Source organism: Salvelinus fontinalis, chromosome 38, assembly GCF_029448725.1.
Source record: "Salvelinus fontinalis isolate EN_2023a chromosome 38, ASM2944872v1, whole genome shotgun sequence".
Classification (NCBI taxonomy): Eukaryota; Metazoa; Chordata; class Actinopteri; order Salmoniformes; family Salmonidae; genus Salvelinus; species Salvelinus fontinalis.
Window position 1 is genome coordinate 22,854,658 of NC_074702.1, and position 7,886 is coordinate 22,862,543.

Below are 7,886 nucleotides of genomic sequence, written 5' to 3' on the forward strand. Positions count from 1 at the left end.
AATGGTAGGAACGGGACGATACCAGTATCGCGATACTCATTAGTGTTGTGGCAAGGAAATCAAACACAAAGCGGATTTTACTTCTTTAGGAAAACAGCCCTAAATTTGGAAACAAACATTATGTCATCCAGAATCACATTTATTTATTTCCCAAACTATAGCACACTATATTATGTGGTTGGGTTTTAAAGGACCAAAGACTTGTCTGCTTCGTGTTCTCATTTTTGCAGTTGAAAATAATATTATGATACTGGTATCCTCACAGCCGCAAACAATTAGAGATCGGACTTCATTTCAGGGTTTGGATGAAGGCAGTTGCTTGATGTAAAACCAACACACAAAGTGGGTCCGCTGAAATCCAGGGCCAGGAGTGAATGCTCCAACTCTGAGGCACTCCTCCAGTCAACAGGCAGGATGCAACTTACGAGACATAACAGGAAACAAAAGGTATATTAACTCTGCAGTCAGCCCTTTATTTTTCATTCTCTTTCGCTATTTTTTTCCATGCCCCTATAGCATTCCAAGAGGGCAGCAAAAATCCCAAGGCACTCTGTTGAGCAATCTAAATGTTTTTATTTTTATTTTATTTTACAAATTAATGCTGACGCACTACGTACAGGAATGAGGGGTAAGAATTTGGCCCTGAACAATTAATGGAAGAGGGGACTTGAAGAGTTTACAGGCAAATATTCAGAACATCCCCTACAGTAACATTCCTATTTCAAAACCAAATAAAAATAAAATTACTTCCTTTCCTCATCTCGTTTTCTTCATGGCCTCTCATTTAGGGCTTGAATAAATGCTGCAATAATTCTCATATCACAGTATAATCATACAGGGACTATCTTTGACTGGGTATGGTACATTTACAGTTACGTTCATATCACAGTTGCTATGACCAGCAGGTATACTGTACTCACACCTGCTCTTGCTTTGTCCTGGTATCATTCTTAAAACGCTCTATCAGACACTGGCCACCGTGTCAACTCTTTCAACAAAATGAACAGCTTTTGCACTATGGAGAAAACAGCCTATTGTTCATGCTGTAACGTCATCAAATCGTTAATAAGCCACCTGTACAGAACGCTGGGAAATCTACTGTACATGTTGTTCGTATCTTCTAAGGCCACAGTAAAACTGTAAATAGCAATCACATAGTATGGAATATTCACCCGAATCGTGATTACAGTATCATTTCATGTTACCCTTAACAGTAATATTACTTGTTACATTTCTCACTGCAAGGCATATCCTGCATGGCATATCCTAGTCTATTTCATAATTCCACCTAGGTTTATTTTGTTAGCTTGAAAAATGAACAAACAGCTACAGAGTATCATTTTTGACATGCAGTTGAAACAGGTTGCTATAGGCTGTTTACTTTGGTGTAGCCCATCTATCTGCCTCAGTTTATTGAGTGTGAATTGTGAATGTACTATTGAGCAACCAAAGTTGCAAACATATCCATCTCCATCTTGCAAACCTTTTTAATCAAATGTGGTTTTGTGACCCAGATCAATAGCCTACATACTTACAGTGCATTCAAATAATGTAACTTTTTAAATATACATTAGCCTACATTGTATTAAAGTTCAGTGCATGCTACGGTGGTTTATACTGCATGGTGTATGAATGGCTTTTGATGCATTGTCCGACAAGTATTAACTGTAAATCCTTTACCCTCAGGGGAAGAATGGCAGGCTTCACTTCAGATGCTCTACTCTTCTGCTCCTGATTTACAAAATGTATCAGCAGAGCAGAGTACAGTAGGACTACATTGGCAGACGATGTGTTAACTTTGCTTTGTGCAGCATCCTCCCTTTGGGTGAGTCCAAAAAGATACAGGACCTCAAGGGACAAAGGATCAAGGTCCATTTAGCATAATTAGGAACATGTGATTGTGAAGTGTCCCATAGGAACAGACAAAGAGTGTATATGGCTCAAAAGGGAAAAGAGCTCCAATGTGCCCCCTCCTAATCCTAACCACTTGTTTATAAGGCTGACTGAATATCTAGCGAGTGACTACTGAGACTGATAATGATGAGCAGGTCCAAATATGGGTCGGGAATTTAATGTGATTCATCTCTCATCATTCCATTCGTTTGGAATGAACATGTTGGTAGGTAGTACTTGACGTTTGAGACACACGTGGCCGCGCCCCCTCCTGCCTTCTGTTATCCATTCAGTCCAGACAATTATTCCTCCTTCAGTAAACACAGGCAGAAACAAAGGCATAGGCGCCACCCACCGGCCAACTGTTAATGAGAACGCTGACTGACGTGAAGTGCAGGAATTACATTTTAGGAAACATATTATAGAAAGAAACTTGAGGGAAAAATGCTGATTGAAAACAGCAAACCATTTCACCTGAAAAGAAGTGGTAACCTATATATTTGCGGATAAACAAACTCACCTCAACAGACATATGGCCATATTGGCTTCTTTGATAAAACTTACCAAAACCAGGTGGGGACTTTTTGGTTTGTTGACAGATGAAAGAAAGCCACTTCAAAAACCTGCGCATTTGTCACCCGGATGTTACATTTAAATAGCCTACAATTTGTTTGAAATACTGATGTAAACTACATGGCATATAGTGTTACAGCCATCTGCAAATTTGAGTAATTACATTGCTGCGCCCGCCAATGTCTTCTTCTTTGGTATCATGGCATTCGCTCATTTTGTTTGAGCATGCCGCCACCTACTGTGCGGTAGTGTGTTGTCAGTCAAGTTATATTAATTTTGTGATACAAAAATAAAAAAGGAACGGGGAAAAGGAAAAAAATGGCACCACTAACCCTACACCGACATACAGGTGTGTAGAACTGAGGAAGCTTTTTAATTTTGAGAATAAACGGGAAATTAATTCTTATGAATTCCGAATCAATTACATTCAATAACCACAAAAATTCCAAGAAAAATGATAGAATGACAAACCAAATAGAGCCCCACAGTGGCGGTGTCATAATACCCATAGAATCTTGCGTTAAAACAGGGAAATAGTTCCAATCGTTTTTTCAGCATTAATCTTTCCCATGGGGAATTTTAGAAACACTTAAAATAAGTGTTGTGTGTTGAGTAGGCTTACCCTGGCGTGAATTTTTGATAACCATGTAAATCTCTCTCAGACAAGGTGATGTTTACCAATATTTTACGCTCTATTTACTCTCAGATTCAAAAATGCTAGTTGAGCTCCATAGCGAAGGGTCTGAATATTTATGTAAATCCGGTATTTTTAATACATTTGCTAAAAAAAAAAAGTAAAACAGTTTTTCGCTTTGTCATTATGGGGTATTGCGTGTAGATTGATGAGGGGGGAAAAAATTGAATCCATTTTAGAATAAGGCTGTAACGTAACAAAATGTGGAAAAAGGGAAGTGGTACATCATGCAAGACTACAAAATGTACATGGTTATCAAAACTTGTATCAATTTGTAAGTCGCTCTGGATAAGAGCGTCTGCTAAATGACTTAAATGTAAATGTAAAACTGCTGAAAAACATCCCCACAGCATGATGCTGCCACCACCTTGCTTCACCGTAGGGATGGTGCCAGGTTCCCTCCAGACGTGCCACTTGGCCTTCAGGCCAAAGAATCTTGTTTCTCATGGTTTGAGAGTCCTTTAGGTGCCTTTTGGCAAACTCCAAGCGGGCTGTCATGCACCTTTTACTGAGGAGTGGCTTCCGTCTGGCCACTCTACCAAAAGGCCTGATTGGTGGAGTGATGCAGAGATGGTTGTCCTTCTGGAAGGTTCTTCCATCTCCACATAGGAACTCTGGAGTTCTCTGACCAAGGCCCTTCTCCCACGATTGCTCAGTTTGGCCAGGCAGCCAGCTCTAGGAAGATTCTTGGTGGTTCCAAACTTCTTCCATTTAAGAATGATGGAGGCCACTGTGTTCTTTGGGACCTTCAATGCTACAGACATTGTTTGGTACTCTTCCCCAGATCTGTGCCTCGACACAATCCTGTCTCGGAGCTCTACGGACAATTCCTTCAACCTCATGGCTTGGTTTATGCTCTGACATGTGGGACCTTATATAGACAGGTGTGTGCCTTTCCAAATCTTGTCCTAAAAATTGAATTTACCACAGGTGGACTCCAATTAAGTTGTTGAAACATCTCAAGGATAATCAATGGAAACAGGATGCACCTGAGCTCAATTTCGAGTCTCATAGCAAAGGGTCTGAATAGTTATGTAAATCAGGTATTTCTGTTTGTTATTTTTAATACATTTGCAAAAACTTTTTTTTTTTAACTGTTTTCGTTTTGTCATTATGGGGTATTCCGTGTAGATAGATGAGAAAAACATATTTTAAATCCATGTTAGAATAAGGCTGTAATGTAACAAAATGTGGATAAAGGGAAGGGGTCTGAATACTTTCTGAATGCGCTGTAAATATGTAGGCTACAGCAGCCTAGAGGTAGGTAGTGTAAATTATGGTTTCTTCCCTGTCTTCTCTCTGGCGTTGGTGAGAATGATGAAGAACTGTAGGCTACATGTGTGCACTGCGAAGGCCCGCTGGAGGCTTGAAAACTTTGGCCAATCAGAACGTTGAAAAAAAATCGAAATTCACCTTGATGTTCATACAACTCCACCGACCCCCTCTTGCGCAGTGGAACCCAGAACAATATGTGACCACTTGGTTACGGCAACACCATTCTGCTAAGGACACCTGAACCAGAGTCGCTACCACAAATCACAAGAGCCTGACCCTCTCTGGATGTTCCTTTAGCCCTGCTCAGGATATTTAGCCTATATTGGCTATTGGTTGAGACATAGGGCCCATTATAGCTTGGTATGTCAGGGTGGGAAATTGGAAATTGGAAATTTGAATCGGGCCAAGTTGGAGGTAATAATGCATTTAGATTATAGTTCATTGAGATGCATGACTAGGCTACACCACACCAAAAACTTGATTTTATGGCTGTTTTAAAACAAATTGCCTGCAATTTATGTTCACTACTTGGTCAATTTATTTGATGATTAAATATATGCAAATAAATTATATGAATTGATAGTTCACCTCTGTTTTCTTTTATTCTATAATAGGGTATATTGTAACCATGTGTTCAAGCTAATTAAATCAAAGGTCATTTAGCGCTATCCCTTTAGAACTACCAAGGGCGCTCCAATTGTTTAAAATAACACTGTTGGCTATATTTAATAGTCCTACTCATCACTTATTATATTATTACAAGTAGAAGATTATCACTTCTCACAATGGTGCTCATTTAGTAAATTTAGTTCAAAGCTGAATCAATGTCTCATAAGATCACATAACAGAAGCGACTATAATAGCATAGCATGTCTACAATCTTACCGTTGCAACAATAACACCCCCTAATTTCAAACTAGATTTTAGGATGGTTAGCTAAAGCTGAATAGTACAACAGCAACAAATCTCAAAAGACAAAACTCAACAGAGCCACAAGGAAGAATATATGCTTTCATTGAAACAAAATACAAAAAAGGCTAATAGTTTGATGACACCATCTGCTCTAATTCGCACATGAAACAGTAATTCAAGAAGATCGAAATGCATAGGCTATTCCCATGAAACTGGTTGAGATCAATCAAATGATTGACGCGCAGATGCAGTTTCATCAGTAAAATGTAAAGAATAATCATCTAACTGATCCTACACCAGGCCAGTGGCCTGGGAGGACGGGACTCTTACGTTCAACAAACCTTGTAACTCTTCTGCAGTAAAACCTCGTGCGCCCAAGTACTTCTCTGCAGGTGCCACCACAGCATCTATTTTCTGCGATTTATGTTCCATTTCTGTGGTATAGTTGATAACCATGGCAATGAACTCTAAGAACCAAACCTTACTGAAGCACAAATTCATATCACTCTGTATTGACCCTAGGCCTACTTCTCACCCTTGACCTATCATCCCCTTCTCTTTTCACTGTCTCAGCATACAACGCTTTCTGTTCTACTCTAACCCTGGCAACCTCAACCTGTCTCTCTCGCACCGGGCACTTCTGATCCCTAGCAACATGGGCACCCCGACAATTGGCACACACAGTTTTTTACACCGATACTACACATTCCTTTGTTCCATGCCCTCCTACACACTTCTCACATTTTGGATTCTCCCTCCTACACACTGCTGCAACATGATCATAAGTTTGGCATCTCTAACACCTTAATGTGTTTGGCAGAAAAGCTCTCACTGGATAACTGCATATCTTTACATGACTTGATCAGGTCTGCTTCAAAACTCAAAAGGACAGACAATGTAATGTCTTCTCAGTTTCACCTCGTTTGCCACAAGGACTGCTTCGAACCAAACGGCGGGCGTCACAGAAACAGGGAATTTTCCATTTCAGTTGCCTAATCTCAACATTTAATGCCACTCCAGTCAAAGGTGCCCTGCTCCGGAGAGCAAAGCAAGTCACACGTCTTGTCCCTAGTCATGTGAAGTGAAGTGTCTGCTTCCTCTGAACGGAAGAAACACAGAAAGTTATCACAAGTCCACTTCGAGCTACCTTCTGTCACGCATGCTCCCGCTCCCCCTTTCTGTCGTTCGAGGGCACCAGGCAGCACATCATTACGCACACCTGTCACCATCGTTACGTGCATCAGCGCTTCATGGGACTCACCTGGACTCTATTACTTTATTGATTGCCTCCCCTATACTGTCACTTCCTCAGTTTCTTCCCCGTGTCTGCATTAATGTAATTTTGTTTCCCCTGTCCAGACAATATTTTTGTTTTGTTATATGTCCGTTTATCCATTTCATCTTCACTCCCTGAACTTGCTTCTCGTCTCCCAGTGTCTATTGTCATAAGATGCAGACACGAATATTGGAAAGATCAGCAAGTTAGCTTTTTTGTTGGGGTTGGTGACGTCGGGTCCGGGTTCCGGTGCCGAAGGAACCGGGGGTGCCTCAGCTGGCTCGTCGGGCTACCATACCTTAGCTGGCTCGAAAAGTTTTCTTGCTTCAGTTGGCTCGACAGGCTCCCATCCCACGTCATGCCTCAGCTGGCTCGTCGGGCTCCCATCCCTCAGCCGGCTCGTCAGGCTCCCATGCCTCAGCCGGCTCGTCAGGCTCCCATGCCTCAGCCGGCCCTTTAGGCTCTCCCAAGTGGGATGCCGGGTGGCGCCCCTAGAGGGGGGTGTACTGTCACGCCTGCTCCCGCTGTGCCTCCCTGGCACTCGAGGGCACTCGAGGCGGCCCATCATTACGCACACCTGTCACCATCATTTCGCACATCATCGCTTCATGGACTCACCTGGACTCTATTACTTTATTGATTGCCTCCCCTATATGTCACTTCCTCAGTTTCTTCCCCGTGTCTGCATTAATGTCGTTTTGTTCTCCCTGTCTAGACGCTGGTTTTTTGTTTCGTTATATGTCCATTTATCCATTAAATCTTCACTCCCTGTACTTGCTTCTCGTCTCCTAGCGTCTGTCCTCACACCTTCACCTATTTAACAGTACCCAACTTATTTTCTACCCAGCCTAAGACTACATGTAGATCAGCCAAAAGGCAGGGATCCACTTTCTACAAAAACTTCACTCCCACTGGGCCCGAATCATCCTTTGCATGTCCATCGGGGCGAGGCTCGGATTCGGAGGTCTTCACTATACCTGCCATCCCAGGTAATTCATCCCCACTGTAGTCAGGTAAAATTTCTGAGCCATCAGAGACAGCGGAATACGGTTTGTACTTGGTAACATTTTTCCTCATCACACATCTTCACACTGTACTTGGCCCTTCTTTCTCGCTGTCCATAACCACATCTATCTGTTCACCTCACCTTTGCTGTGCCTTCATCCGTTGTATTGCTTGCAGAGCACGCACTGATGGCGTTTCTCCAAAACCCAACTTCTGTTCCTTGGCCCAATTAACAAGTCTGGCTATCTCTGGCGCGCC

General features: G+C 42.0%; 1 protein-coding gene across 1 annotated transcript in view; it reads right to left on the reverse strand.

The window, feature by feature from the left end:
* Nucleotides 1-2,630, reverse strand: part of LOC129837181 (lamin-A-like) — a 28,095-nt gene extending 25,465 nt beyond the window's left edge. Inside the window, exon 1 of the mRNA XM_055903106.1 lies at nt 2,458-2,630. The gene's annotated coding sequence lies outside the window, so the exon portion shown is untranslated. The remainder of the gene's footprint in view (nt 1-2,457) is intronic.
* Nucleotides 2,631-7,886: the final 5,256 nt, after the last annotated feature.